A 16607-nucleotide genomic window follows, 5' to 3' on the forward strand; every position below is an offset into this window, starting at 1 on the left:
GCACAATAGAGTAGGAAATAAACAGTACTAGAGCTCTTTGCTTGGATCTTGACAATGGCACCTTGTGTATTGCAGTGAATCAAGGCATAACCGAAAAGGAATGGCATTTTTCCGATGAACCAAACAGGGAGGACTTACTGTGTTGCAGTAAAAAGTGAGTGTCTAGGTTTGGCCTACCTGTTTTGGCATGTACTTAGTAAAGATACCTTGTAAACAAAATTGTGTGTCTTAGTTTGGCTTCTTGGATCCATTTTATTTGAAAGAAACACAGAACGCGTAAAGCATAGTCTTTTGTGTTCCGCTATTTCAGAATGTGTGAAAGGATCAAATATTATTTAAAAAAAATATGAGAATAAAGATGATAATGATGCTGGTTCATGGATTTTAGATGAACTAAACAGAAAGCACTTACTGATTTTGAAAATTCAAGGAAATGCCTTAGTTTAGTCTTCCCGTTGCCATTTAACAATTATTAAAGCAGGATTTTAGTTGAGATATTCTTCTTGGGATAAAAGCAATGTTAACAAATACTTGCTATGTTTAAACTTTAGATAAAAACCCTAGCAGACCAAATGCCTATACTTACACCCATTTCTTCTATAAAAGTATAGTCTCGCAAATATTCAATAGCTCGAAATCGAAGAAGATTCACGAAATGCAGAATAACCAAAGAGGAAGCACTTACCCAAATTAAAATCACAGTGAGTGCCCCAGCTTGGTCAGTCTGTATCCATGTTACTCATCTCAAAGGCATATCAACTCTATTCAAAACCATCTTTCATTTACAAAATTGATTTTCCCTACATTTTAAATGTCTGCTTTGAGGAAGATTCACGCAATGCAGACCAACCAAACTAAAAGCACTTAACAAACTTTAAACAAAAGTGAGTGGCTTAGTTTGGCTTGTTTGGATCCATTTTTCTCAAATGTAGAATACAGAGTCTTTATTCCGGTAACACAGAATGTTTGAACGGATAAGAAATGATTTATAAACATTAGAATAAGGGTGATGATGATGCTGATTCATGGAGTTCAGAGGAACTAAACAGAAAGCACTTACTGATTTTGAAAATTCAAGGAAATGCCTTAGTTTAGTCTGCCCGTTGCCATTTAACACTTATTAAAGCAGGATTGTAGTTGAGATATTCTCCTTGGGATAAAAGCAATGTTAACAAATACTTGCTATGTTTAAACTTTAGATAAAAACCCTAGCAGACCAAATGCCTATACTTACACCCATTTCTTCTATAAAAGTATAGTCTCTCAAATATTCAATAGGTCTAAATCGAAGAAGATTCACGAAATGCAGACTGACCAAAGAGGAAGCACTTACCCAAATTCAAGTCACAGTGACTGCCCCAGCTTGGTCAGTCTGTATCCATATTACTCATCTCAAAGGCATATCAAAAAGAAATCTACTATCTAAAGTTGAATAACCAAAATCCATAATGCCCATTCTAAGACATTATAGCATTTTAAGAATTTAACCCACAGTGTCATAAACAGCAGCCTTTTGCATTCACCAAACACGAAGCATATAAATTCTGGCTTACCTACATTGATGTAAAGATATGATCCTTCAGGTTTCCCTCTTGTACGTGACTGATTATCAGGAAATACAACTCTATTTATATGGCTGAACCACAAAACTTGAAACCAATCATATGTCTTGTGCCCCTCCCTTCATTTCCCTAACATAAGAATACTTAATGTGGTTTTGTGTCCCAATGGGTGGACGAATTCAATTATCAAAAAGTGCTAGAAACTTAATATGCATAACAATAGTCTTTTCATAAACAAAGTCTGTACAGTGTTTTTGTTTTGAAGGAGAGACTGTAAGGTTCTTAACATATTTTGTAATGTCAGCTACAGTATAGCATCCTTTCTAATTTTCACTGTATTTTATTTTATGATTTAATGATATTAATGCACAATAGAGTAGGAAATAAACAGTACTAGAGCTCTTTGCTTGGATCTTGACAATGGCACCTTGTGTATTGCAGTGAATCAAGGCATAACCGAAAAGGAATGGCATTTTTCCGATGAACCAAACAGGGAGGACTTACTGTGTTGCAGTAAAAAGTGAGTGTCTAGGTTTGGCCTACCTGTTTTGGCATGTACTTAGTAAAGATACCTTGTAAACAAAATTGTGTGTCTTAGTTTGGCTTCTTGGATCCATTTTATTTGAAAGAAACACAGAACGCGTAAAGCATAGTCTTTTGTGTTCCGCTATTTCAGAATGTGTGAAAGGATCAAATATTATTTAAAAAAATATGAGAATAAAGGTGATAATGATGCTGGTTCATGGATTTTAGATGAACTAAACAGAAAGCACTTACTGATTTTGAAAATTCAAGGAAATGCCTTAGTTTAGTCTTCCCGTTGCCATTTAACAATTATTAAAGCAGGATTTTAGTTGAGATATTCTTCTTGGGATAAAAGCAATGTTAACAAATACTTGCTATGTTTAAACTTTAGATAAAAACCCTAGCAGACCAAATGCCTATACTTACACCCATTTCTTCTATAAAAGTATAGTCTCGCAAATATTCAATAGCTCGAAATCGAAGAAGATTCACGAAATGCAGAATAACCAAAGAGGAAGCACTTACCCAAATTAAAATCACAGTGAGTGCCCCAGCTTGGTCAGTCTGTATCCATGTTACTCATCTCAAAGGCATATCAACTCTATTCAAAACCATCTTTCATTTACAAAATTGATTTTCCCTACATTTTAAATGTCTGCTTTGAGGAAGATTCACGCAATGCAGACCAACCAAACTAAAAGCACTTAACAAACTTTAAACAAAAGTGAGTGGCTTAGTTTGGCTTGTTTGGATCCATTTTTCTCAAATGTAGAATACAGAGTCTTTATTCCGGTAACACAGAATGTTTGAACGGATAAGAAATGATTTATAAACATTAGAATAAGGGTGATGATGATGCTGATTCATGGAGTTCAGAGGAACTAAACAGAAAGCACTTACTGATTTTGAAAATTCAAGGAAATGCCTTAGTTTAGTCTGCCCGTTGCCATTTAACACTTATTAAAGCAGGATTGTAGTTGAGATATTCTCCTTGGGATAAAAGCAATGTTAACAAATACTTGCTATGTTTAAACTTTAGATAAAAACCCTAGCAGACCAAATGCCTATACTTACACCCATTTCTTCTATAAAAGTATAGTCTCTCAAATATTCAATAGGTCTAAATCGAAGAAGATTCACGAAATGCAGACTGACCAAAGGGGAAGCACTTACCCAAATTCAAGTCACAGTGAGTGCCCCAGCTTGGTCAGTCTGTATCCATATTACTCATCTCAAAGGCATATCAAAAAGAATTCTACTATCTAAAGTTAAATAACCAAAATCCATAATGCCCATTCTAAGACATTATAGCATTTTAAGAATTTAACCCACAGTGTCATAAACAGCAGCCTTTTGCATTCACCAAACACGAAGCATATAAATTCTGGCTTACCTACATTGATGTAAAGATATGATCCTTCAGGTTTCCCTCTTGTAAGTGACTGATTATCAGGAAATGCAACTCTATTTATATGGCTGAACCACAAAACTTGAAACCAATCATATGTCTTGTGCCCCTCCCTTCATTTCCCTAACATAAGAATACTTAATGTGGTTTTGTGTCCCAATGGGTGGACGAATTCAATTATCAAAAAGTGCTAGAAACTTAATATGCATAACAATAGTCTTTTCATAAACAAAGTCTGTACAGTGTTTTTGTTTTGAAGGAGAGACTGTAAGGTTCTTAACATATTTTGTAATGTCAGCTACAGTATAGCATCCTTTCTAATTTTCACTGTATTTTATTTTATGATTTAATGATATTAATGCACAATAGAGTAGGAAATAAACAGTACTAGAGCTCTTTGCTTGGATCTTGACAATGGCACCTTGTGTATTGCAGTGAATCAAGGCATAACCGAAAAGGAATGGCATTTTTCCGATGAACCAAACAGGGAGGACTTACTGTGTTGCAGTAAAAAGTGAGTGTCTAGGTTTGGCCTACCTGTTTTGGCATGTACTTAGTAAAGATACCTTGTAAACAAAATTGTGTGTCTTAGTTTGGCTTCTTGGATCCATTTTATTTGAAAGAAACACAGAACGGGTAAAGCATTGTCTTTTGTGTTCCGCTATTTCAGAATGTGTGAAAGGATCAAATATTATTTCAAAAAATATGAGAATAAAGGTGATAATGATGCTGGTTCATGGATTTTAGATGAACTAAACAGAAAGCACTTACTGATTTTGAAAATTCAAGGAAATGCCTTAGTTTAGTCTTCCCGTTGCCATTTAACAATTATTAAAGCAGGATTTTAGTTGAGATATTCTTCTTGGGATAAAAGCAATGTTAACAAATACTTGCTATGTTTAAACTTTAGATAAAAACCCTAGCAGACCAAATGCCTATACTTACACCCATTTCTTCTATAAAAGTATAGTCTCGCAAATATTCAATAGGTCTAAATCGAAGAAGATTCACGAAATGCAGAATAACCAAAGAGGAAGCACTTACCCAAATTAAAATCGCAGTGAGTGCCCCAGCTTGGTCAGTCTGTATCCATGTTACTCATCTCAAAGGCATATCAACTCTATTCAAAACCATCTTTCATTTACAAAATTGATTTTCCCTACATTTTAAATGTCTGCTTTGAGGAAGATTCACGCAATGCAGACCAACCAAACTAAAAGCACTTAACAAACTTTAAACAAAAGTGAGTGGCTTAGTTTGGCTTGTTTGGATCCATTTTTCTCAAATGTAGAATACAGAGTCTTTATTCCGGTAACACAGAATGTTTGAACGGATGAGAAATGATTTATAAACATTAGAATAAGGGTGATGACGATGCTGATTCATGGTGTTCAGAGGAACTAAACAGAAAGCACTTACTGATTTTGAAAATTCAAGGAAATGCCTTAGTTTAGTCTGCCCGTTGCCATTTAACACTTATTAAAGCAGGATTGTAGTTGAGATATTCTCCTTGGGATAAAAGCAATGTTAACAAATACTTGCTATGTTTAAACTTTAGATAAAAACCCTAGCAGACCAAATGCCTATACTTACACCCATTTCTTCTTTAAAAGTATAGTCTCTCAAATATTCAATAGGTCTAAATCGAAGAAGATTCACGAAATGCAGACTGACCAAAGAGGAAGCACTTACCCAAATTCAAGTCACAGTGAGTGCCCCAGCTTGGTCAGTCTGTATCCATAATACTCATCTCAAAGGCATATCAAAAAGAAATCTACTATCTAAAGTTAAATAACCAAAATCCATAATGCCCATTCTAAGACATTATAGCATTTTAAGAATTTAACCCACAGTGTCATAAACAGCAGCCTTTTGCATTCACCAAACACGAAGCATATAAATTCTGGCTTACCTACATTGATGTAAAGATATGATCCTTCAGGTTTCCCTCTTGTAAGTGACTGATTATCAGGAAATGCAACTCTATTTATATGGCTGAACCACAAAACTTGAAACCAATCATATGTCTTGTGCCCCTCCCTTCATTTCCCTAACATAAGAATACTTAATGTGGTTTTGTGTCCCAATGGGTGGACGAATTCAATTATCAAACAGTGCTAGAAACTTAATATGCATAACAATAGTCTTTTCATAAACAAAGTCTGTACAGTGTTTTTGTTTTGAAGGAGAGACTGTAAGGTCCTTAACATATTTTGTAATGTCAGCTACAGTATAGCATCCTTTCTAATTTTCACTGTATTTTATTTTATGATTTAATGATATTAATGCACAATAGAGTAGGAAATAAACAGTACTAGAGCTCTTTGCTTGGATCTTGACAATGACACCTTGTGTATTGCAGTGAATCAAGGCATAACCGAAAAGGAATGGCATTTTTCAGATGAACCAAACAGGAAGGACATACTGTGTTGCAGTAAAAAGTAAGTGTCTAGGTTTGGCCTACCTGTTTTGGCATGTACTTAGTAAAGATACCTTGTAAACAAAATTGTGTGTCTTAGTTTGGCTTCTTGGATCCATTTTATTTGAAAGAAACACAGAACGCGTAAAGCATAGTCTTTTGTGTTCCGCTATTTCAGAATGTGTGAAAGGATCAAATATTATTTAAAAAAATATGAGAATAAAGGTGATAATGATGCTGGTTCATGGATTTTAGATGAACTAAACAGAAAGCACTTACTGATTTTGAAAATTCAAGGTAATGCCTTAGTTTAGTCTTCCCGTTGCCATTTAACAATTATTAAAGCAGGATTTTAGTTGAGATATTCTTCTTGGGATAAAAGCAATGTTAACAAATACTTGCTATGTTTAAACTTTAGATAAAAACCCTAGCAGACCAAATGCCTATACTTACACCCATTTCTTCTATAAAAGTATAGTCTCGCAAATATTCAATAGCTCGAAATCGAAGAAGATTCACGAAATGCAGAATAACCAAAGAGGAAGCACTTACCCAAATTAAAATCACAGTGAGTGCCCCAGCTTGGTCAGTCTGTATCCATGTTACTCATCTCAAAGGCATATCAACTCTATTCAAAACCATCTTTCATTTACAAAATTGATTTTCCCTACATTTTAAATGTCTGCTTTGAGGAAGATTCACGCAATGCAGACCAACCAAACTAAAAGTACTTAACAAACTTTAAACAAAAGTGAGTGGCTTAGTTTGGCTTGTTTGGATCCATTTTTCTCAAATGTAGAATACAGAGTCTTTATTCCGGTAACACAGAATGTTTGAACGGATGAGAAATGATTTATAAACATTAGAATAAGGGTGATGACGATGCTGATTCATGGAGTTCAGAGGAACTAAACAGAAAACACTTACTGATTTTGAAAATTCAAGGAAATGCCTTAGTTTAGTCTGCCCGTTGCCATTTAACACTTATTAAAGCAGGATTGTAGTTGAGATATTCTCCTTTGGATAAAAGCAATGTTAACAATTACTTGCTATGTTTAAACTTTAGATAAAAACCCTAGCAGACCAAATGCCTATACTTACACCCATTTCTTCTATAAAAGTATAGTCTCTCAAATATTCAATAGGTCTAAATCGAAGAAGATTCACGAAATGCAGACTGACCAAAGAGGAAGCACTTACCCAAATTCAAGTCACAGTGAGTGCCCCAGCTTGGTCAGTCTGTATCCATATTACTCATCTCAAAGGCATATCAAAAAGAATTCTACTATCTAAAGTTAAATAACCAAAATCCATAATGCCCATTCTAAGACATTATAGCATTTTAAGAATTTAACCCACAGTGTCATAAACAGCAGCCTTTTGCATTCACCAAACACGAAGCATATAAATTCTGGCTTACCTACATTGATGTAAAGATATGATCCTTCAGGTTTCCCTCTTGTACGTGACTGATTATCAGGAAATGCAACTCTATTTATATGGCTGAACCACAAAACTTGAAACCAATCATATGTCTTGTGCCCCTCCCTTCATTTCCCTAACATAAGAATACTTAATGTGGTTTTGTGTCCCAATGGGTGGACGAATTCAATTATCAAAAAGTGCTAGAAACTTAATATGCATAACAATAGTCTTTTCATAAACAAAGTCTGTACAGTGTTTTTGTTTTGAAGGAGAGACTGTAAGGTTCTTAACATATTTTGTAATGTCAGCTACAGTATAGCATCCTTTCTAATTTTCACTGTATTTTATTTTATGATTTAATGATATTAATGCACAATAGAGTAGGAAATAAACAGTACTAGAGCTCTTTGCTTGGATCTTGACAATGGCACCTTGTGTATTGCAGTGAATCAAGGCATAACCGAAAAGGAATGGCATTTTTCCGATGAACCAAACAGGGAGGACTTACTGTGTTGCAGTAAAAAGTGAGTGTCTAGGTTTGGCCTACCTGTTTTGGCATGTACTTAGTAAAGATACCTTGTAAACAAAATTGTGTGTCTTAGTTTGGCTTCTTGGATCCATTTTATTTGAAAGAAACACAGAACGGGTAAAGCATTGTCTTTTGTGTTCCGCTATTTCAGAATGTGTGAAAGGATCAAATATTATTTCAAAAAATATGAGAATAAAGGTGATAATGATGCTGGTTCATGGATTTTAGATGAACTAAACAGAAAGCACTTACTGATTTTGAAAATTCAAGGAAATGCCTTAGTTTAGTCTTCCCGTTGCCATTTAACCATTATTAAAGCAGGATTTTAGTTGAGATATTCTTCTTGGGATAAAAGCAATGTTAACAAATACTTGCTATGTTTAAACTTTAGATATAATCCCTAGCAGACCAAATGCCTATACTTACACCCATTTCTTCTATAAAAGTATAGTCTCGCAAATATTCAATAGGTCTAAATCGAAGAAGATTCACGAAATGCAGAATAACCAAAGAGGAAGCACTTACCCAAATTAAAATCACAGTGAGTGCCCCAGCTTGGTCAGTCTGTATCCATGTTACTCATCTCAAAGGCATATCAACTCTATTCAAAACCATCTTTCATTTACAAAATTGATTTCCCCTACATTTTAAATGTCTGCTTTGAGGAAGATTCACGCAATGCAGACCAACCAAACTAAAAGCACTTAACAAACTTTAAACAAAAGTGAGTGGCTTAGTTTGGCTTGTTTGGATCCATTTTTCTCAAATGTAGAATACAGAGTCTTTATTCCGGTAACACAGAATGTTTGAACGGATGAGAAATGATTTATAAACATTAGAATAAGGGTGATGACGATGCTGATTCATGGAGTTCAGAGGAACTAAACAGAAAGCACTTACTGATTTTGAAAATTCAAGGAAATGCCTTAGTTTAGTCTGCCCGTTGCCATTTAACACTTATTAAAGCAGGATTGTAGTTGAGATATTCTCCTTGGGATAAAAGCAATGTTAACAAATACTTGCTATGTTTAAACTTTAGATAAAAACCCTAGCAGACCAAATGCCTATACTTACACCCATTTCTTCTATAAAAGTATAGTCTCTCAAATATTCAATAGGTCTAAATCGAAGAAGATTCACGAAATGCAGACTGACCAAAGAGGAAGCACTTACCCAAATTCAAGTCACAGTGAGTGCCCCAGCTTGGTCAGTCTGTATCCATATTACTCATCTCAAAGGCATATCAAAAAGAATTCTACTATCTAAAGTTAAATAACCAAAATCCATAATGCCCATTCTAAGACATTATAGCATTTTAAGAATTTAACCCACAGTGTCATAAACAGCAGCCTTTTGCATTCACCAAACACGAAGCATATAAATACTGGCTTACCTACATTGATGTAAAGATATGATCCTTCAGGTTTCCCTCTTGTACGTGACTGATTATCAGGAAATGCAACTCTATTTATATGGCTGAACCACAAAACTTGAAACCAATCATATGTCTTGTGCCCCTCCCTTCATTTCCCTAACATAAGAATACTTAATCTGGTTTTGTGTCCCAATGGGTGGACGAATTCAATTATCAAACAGTGCTAGAAACTTAATATGCATAACAATAGTCTTTTCATAAACAAAGTCTGTACAGTGTTTTTGTTTTGAAGGAGAGACTGTAAGGTTCTTAACATATTTTGTAATGTCAGCTACAGTATAGCATCCTTTCTAATTTTCACTGTATTTTATTTTATGATTTAATGATATTAATGCACAATAGAGTAGGAAATAAACAGTACTAGAGCTCTTTGCTTGGATCTTGACAATGACATCTTGTGTATTGCAGTGAATCAAGGCATAACCGAAAAGGAATGGCATTTTTCAGATGAACCAAACAGGAAGGACATACTGTGTTGCAGTAAAAAGTAAGTGTCTAGGTTTGGCCTACCTGTTTTGGCATGTACTTAGTAAAGATACCTTGTAAACAAAATTGTGTGTCTTAGTTTGGCTTCTTGGATCCATTTTATTTGAAAGAAACACAGAACGCGTAAAGCATAGTCTTTTGTGTTCCGCTATTTCAGAATGTGTGAAAGGATCAAATATTATTTTAAAAAATATGAGAATAAAGGTGATAATGATGCTGGTTCATGGATTTTAGATGAACTAAACAGAAAGCACTTACTGATTTTGAAAATTCAAGGAAATGCCTTAGTTTAGTCTTCCCGTTGCCATTTAACAATTATTAAAGCAGGATTTTAGTTGAGATATTCTTCTTGGGATAAAAGCAATGTTAACAAATAATTGCTATGTTTAAACTTTAGATAAAATCCCTAGCAGACCAAATGCCTATACTTACACCCATTTCTTCTATAAAAGTATAGTCTCGCAAATATTCAATAGCTCGAAATCGAAGAAGATTCACGAAATGCAGAATAACCAAAGAGGAAGCACTTACCCAAATTAAAATCACAGTGAGTGCCCCAGCTTGGTCAGTCTGTATCCATGTTACTCATCTCAAAGGCATATCAACTCTATTCAAAACCATCTTTCATTTACAAAATTGATTTTCCCTACATTTTAAATGTCTGCTTTGAGGAAGATTCACGCAATGCAGACCAACCAAACTAAAAGCACTTAACAAACTTTAAACAAAAGTGAGTGGCTTAGTTTGGCTTGTTTGGATCCATTTTTCTCAAATGTAGAATACAGAGTCTTTATTCCGGTAACACAGAATGTTTGAACGGATGAGAAATGATTTATAAACATTAGAATAAGGGTGATGACGATGCTGATTCATGGTGTTCAGAGGAACTAAACAGAAAGCACTTACTGATTTTGAAAATTCAAAGAAATGCCTTAGTTTAGTCTGCCCGTTTCCATTTAACACTTATTAAAGCAGGATTGTAGTTGAGATATTCTCCTTGGGATAAAAGCAATGTTAACAAATACTTGCTATGTTTAAACTTTAGATAAAAACCCTAGCTGACCAAATGCCTATACTTACACCCATTTCTTCTATAAAAGTATAGTCTCTCAAATATTCAATAGGTCTAAATCGAAGAAGATTCACGAAATGCAGACTGACCAAAGAGGAAGCACTTACCCAAATTCAAGTCACAGTGACTGCCCCAGCTTGGTCAGTCTGTATCCATATTACTCATCTCAAAGGCATATCAAAAAGAAATCTACTATCTAAAGTTGAATAACCAAAATCCATAATGCCCATTCTAAGACATTATAGCATTTTAAGAATTTAACCCACAGTGTCATAAACAGCAGCCTTTTGCATTCACCAAACACGAAGCATATAAATTCTGGCTTACCTACATTGATGTAAAGATATGATCCTTCAGGTTTCCCTCTTGTACGTGACTGATTATCAGGAAATACAACTCTATTTATATGGCTGAACCACAAAACTTGAAACCAATCATATGTCTTGTGCCCCTCCCTTCATTTCCCCAACATAAGAATACTTAATGTGGTTTTGTGTCCCAATAGGTGGATGAATTCAATTATCAAAAAGTGCTAGAAACTTAATATGCATAACAATAGTCTTTTCATAAACAAAGTCTGTACAGTGTTTTTGTTTTGAAGGAGAGACTGTAAGGTTCTTAACATATTTTGTAATGTCAGCTACAGTATAGCATCCTTTCTAATTTTCACTGTATTTTATTTTATGATTTAATGATATTAATGCACAATAGAGTAGGAAATAAACAGTACTAGAGCTCTTTGCTTGGATCTTGACAATGACACCTTGTGTATTGCAGTGAATCAAGGCATAACCGAAAAGGAATGGCATTTTTCAGATGAACCAAACAGGAAGGACATACTGTGTTGCAGTAAAAAGTAAGTGTCTAGGTTTGGCCTACCTGTTTTGGCATGTACTTAGTAAAGATACCTTGTAAACAAAATTGTGTGTCTTAGTTTGGCTTCTTGGATCCATTTTATTTGAAAGAAACACAGAACGCGTAAAGCATAGTCTTTTGTGTTCCGCTATTTCAGAATGTGTGAAAGGATCAAATATTATTTTAAAAAATATGAGAATAAAGGTGATAATGATGCTGGTTCATGGATTTTAGATGAACTAAACAGAAAGCACTTACTGATTTTGAAAATTCAAGGAAATGCCTTAGTTTAGTCTTCCCGTTGCCATTTAACAATTATTAAAGCAGGATTTTAGTTGAGATATTCTTCTTGGGATAAAAGCAATGTTAACAAATACTTGCTATGTTTAAACTTTAGATAAAATCCCTAGCAGACCAAATGCCTATACTTACACCCATTTCTTCTATAAAAGTATAGTCTCGCAAATATTCAATAGGTCTAAATCGAAGAAGATTCACGAAATGCAGAATAACCAAAGAGGAAGCACTTACCCAAATTAAAATCACAGTGAGTGCCCCAGCTTGGTCAGTCTGTATCCATGTTACTCATCTCAAAGGCATATCAACTCTATTCAAAACCATCTTTCATTTACAAAATTGATTTTCCCTACATTTTAAATGTCTGCTTTGAGGAAGATTCACGCAATGCAGACCAACCAAACTAAAAGCACTTAACAAACTTTAAACAAAAGTGAGTGGCTTAGTTTGGCTTGTTTGGATCCATTTTTCTCAAATGTAGAATACAGAGTCTTTATTCCGGTAACACAGAATGTTTGAACGGATGAGAAATGATTTATAAACATTAGAATAAGGGTGATGACGATGCTGATTCATGGTGTTCAGAGGAACTAAACAGAAAGCACTTACTGATTTTGAAAATTCAAAGAAATGCCTTAGTTTAGTCTGCCCGTTTCCATTTAACACTTATTAAAGCAGGATTGTAGTTGAGATATTCTCCTTGGGATAAAAGCAATGTTAACAAATACTTGCTATGTTTAAACTTTAGATAAAAACCCTAGCTGACCAAATGCCTATACTTACACCCATTTCTTCTATAAAAGTATAGTCTCTCAAATATTCAATAGGTCTAAATCGAAGAAGATTCACGAAATGCAGACTGACCAAAGAGGAAGCACTTACCCAAATTCAAGTCACAGTGAGTGCCCCAGCTTGGTCAGTCTGTATCCATATTACTCATCTCAAAGGCATATCAAAAAGAAATCTACTATCTAAAGTTGAATAACCAAAATCCATAATGCCCATTCTAAGACATTATAGCATTTTAAGAATTTAACCCACAGTGTCATAAACAGCAGCCTTTTGCATTCACCAAACACGAAGCATATAAATTCTGGCTTACCTACATTGATGTAAAGATATGATCCTTCAGGTTTCCCTCTTGTAAGTGACTGATTATCAGGAAATACAACTCTATTTATATGGCTGAACCACAAAACTTGAAACCAATCATATGTCTTGTGCCCCTCCCTTCATTTCCCCAACATAAGAATACTTAATCTGGTTTTGTGTCCCAATAGGTGGATGAATTCAATTATCAAAAAGTGCTAGAAACTTAATATGCATAACAATAGTCTTTTCATAAACAAAGTCTGTACAGTGTTTTTGTTTTGAAGGAGAGACTGTAAGGTTCTTAACATATTTTGTAATGTCAGCTACAGTATAGCATCCTTTCTAATTTTCACTGTATTTTATTTTATGATTTAATGATATTAATGCACAATAGAGTAGGAAATAAACAGTACTAGAGCTCTTTGCTTGGATCTTGACAATGGCACCTTGTGTATTGCAGTGAATCAAGGCATAACCGAAAAGGAATGGCATTTTTCCGATGAACCAAACAGGGAGGACTTACTGTGTTGCAGTAAAAAGTGAGTGTCTAGGTTTGGCCTACCTGTTTTGGCATGTACTTAGTAAAGATACCTTGTAAACAAAATTGTGTGTCTTAGTTTGGCTTCTTGGATCCATTTTATTTGAAAGAAACACAGAACGCGTAAAGCATAGTCTTTTGTGTTCCGCTATTTCAGAATGTGTGAAAGGATCAAATATTATTTAAAAAAATATGAGAATAAAGGTGATAATGATGCTGGTTCATGGATTTTAGATGAACTAAACAGAAAGCACTTACTGATTTTGAAAATTCAAGGTAATGCCTTAGTTTAGTCTTCCCGTTGCCATTTAACAATTATTAAAGCAGGATTTTAGTTGAGATATTCTTCTTGGGATAAAAGCAATGTTAACAAATACTTGCTATGTTTAAACTTTAGATAAAAACCCTAGCAGACCAAATGCCTATACTTACACCCATTTCTTCTATAAAAGTATAGTCTCTCAAATATTCAATAGGTCTAAATCGAAGAAGATTCACGAAATGCAGAATAACCAAAGAGGAAGCACTTACCCAAATTAAAATCACAGTGAGTGCCCCAGCTTGGTCAGTCTGTATCCATGTTACTCATCTCAAAGGCATATCAACTCTATTCAAAACCATCTTTCATTTACAAAATTGATTTTCCCTACATTTTAAATGTCTGCTTTGAGGAAGATTCACGCAATGCAGACCAACCAAACTAAAAGTACTTAACAAACTTTAAACAAAAGTGAGTGGCTTAGTTTGGCTTGTTTGGATCCATTTTTCTCAAATGTAGAATACAGAGTCTTTATTCCGGTAACACAGAATGTTTGAACGGATGAGAAATGATTTATAAACATTAGAATAAGGGTGATGACGATGCTGATTCATGGAGTTCAGAGGAACTAAACAGAAAACACTTACTGATTTTGAAAATTCAAGGAAATGCCTTAGTTTAGTCTGCCCGTTGCCATTTAACACTTATTAAAGCAGGATTGTAGTTGAGATATTCTCCTTGGGATAAAAGCAATGTTAACAATTACTTGCTATGTTTAAACTTTAGATAAAAACCCTAGCAGACCAAATGCCTATACTTACACCCATTTCTTCTATAAAAGTATAGTCTCTCAAATATTCAATAGGTCTAAATCGAAGAAGATTCACGAAATGCAGACTGACCAAAGAGGAAGCACTTACCCAAATTCAAGTCACAGTGAGTGCCCCAGCTTGGTCAGTCTGTATCCATATTACTCATCTCAAAGGCATATCAAAAAGAATTCTACTATCTAAAGTTAAATAACCAAAATCCATAATGCCCATTCTAAGACATTATAGCATTTTAAGAATTTAACCCACAGTGTCATAAACAGCAGCCTTTTGCATTCACCAAACACGAAGCATATAAATTCTGGCTTACCTACATTGATGTAAAGATATGATCCTTCAGGTTTCCCTCTTGTACGTGACTGATTATCAGGAAATGCAACTCTATTTATATGGCTGAACCACAAAACTTGAAACCAATCATATGTCTTGTGCCCCTCCCTTCATTTCCCTAACATAAGAATACTTAATGTGGTTTTGTGTCCCAATGGGTGGACGAATTCAATTATCAAAAAGTGCTAGAAACTTAATATGCATAACAATAGTCTTTTCATAAACAAAGTCTGTACAGTGTTTTTGTTTTGAAGGAGAGACTGTAAGGTTCTTAACATATTTTGTAATGTCAGCTACAGTATAGCATCCTTTCTAATTTTCACTGTATTTTATTTTATGATTTAATGATATTAATGCACAATAGAGTAGGAAATAAACAGTACTAGAGCTCTTTGCTTGGATCTTGACAATGGCACCTTGTGTATTGCACTGAATCAAGGCATAACCGAAAAGGAATGGCATTTTTCCGATGAACCAAACAGGGAGGACTTACTGTGTTGCAGTAAAAAGTGAGTGTCTAGGTTTGGCCTACCTGTTTTGGCATGTACTTAGTAAAGATACCTTGTAAACAAAATTGTGTGTCTTAGTTTGGCTTCTTGGATCCATTTTATTTGAAAGAAACACAGAACGGGTAAAGCATTGTCTTTTGTGTTCCGCTATTTCAGAATGTGTGAAAGGATCAAATATTATTTCAAAAAATATGAGAATAAAGGTGATAATGATGCTGGTTCATGGATTTTAGATGAACTAAACAGAAAGCACTTACTGATTTTGAAAATTCAAGGAAATGCCTTAGTTTAGTCTTCCCGTTGCCATTTAACAATTATTAAAGCAGGATTTTAGTTGAGATATTCTTCTTGGGATAAAAGCAATGTTAACAAATACTTGCTATGTTTAAACTTTAGATAAAAACCCTAGCAGACCAAATGCCTATACTTACACCCATTTCTTCTATAAAAGTATAGTCTCGCAAATATTCAATAGGTCTAAATCGAAGAAGATTCACGAAATGCAGAATAACCAAAGAGGAAGCACTTACCCAAATTAAAATCGCAGTGAGTGCCCCAGCTTGGTCAGTCTGTATCCATGTTACTCATCTCAAAGGCATATCAACTCTATTCAAAACCATCTTTCATTTACAAAATTGATTTTCCCTACATTTTAAATGTCTGCTTTGAGGAAGATTCACGCAATGCAGACCAACCAAACTAAAAGCACTTAACAAACTTTAAACAAAAGTGAGTGGCTTAGTTTGGCTTGTTTGGATCCATTTTTCTCAAATGTAGAATACAGAGTCTTTATTCCGGTAACACAGAATGTTTGAACGGATGAGAAATGATTTATAAACATTAGAATAAGGGTGATGACGATGCTGATTCATGGTGTTCAGAGGAACTAAACAGAAAGCACTTACTGATTTTGAAAATTCAAGGAAATGCCTTAGTTTAGTCTGCCCGTTGCCATTTAACACTTATTAAAGCAGGATTGTAGTTGAGATATTCTCCTTGGGATAAAAGCAATGTTAACAAATACTTGCTATGTTTA

The sequence above is a fragment of the Engystomops pustulosus genome, chromosome 4, assembly GCF_040894005.1.
Source record: "Engystomops pustulosus chromosome 4, aEngPut4.maternal, whole genome shotgun sequence".
NCBI lineage: Eukaryota > Metazoa > Chordata > Amphibia > Anura > Leptodactylidae > Engystomops > Engystomops pustulosus.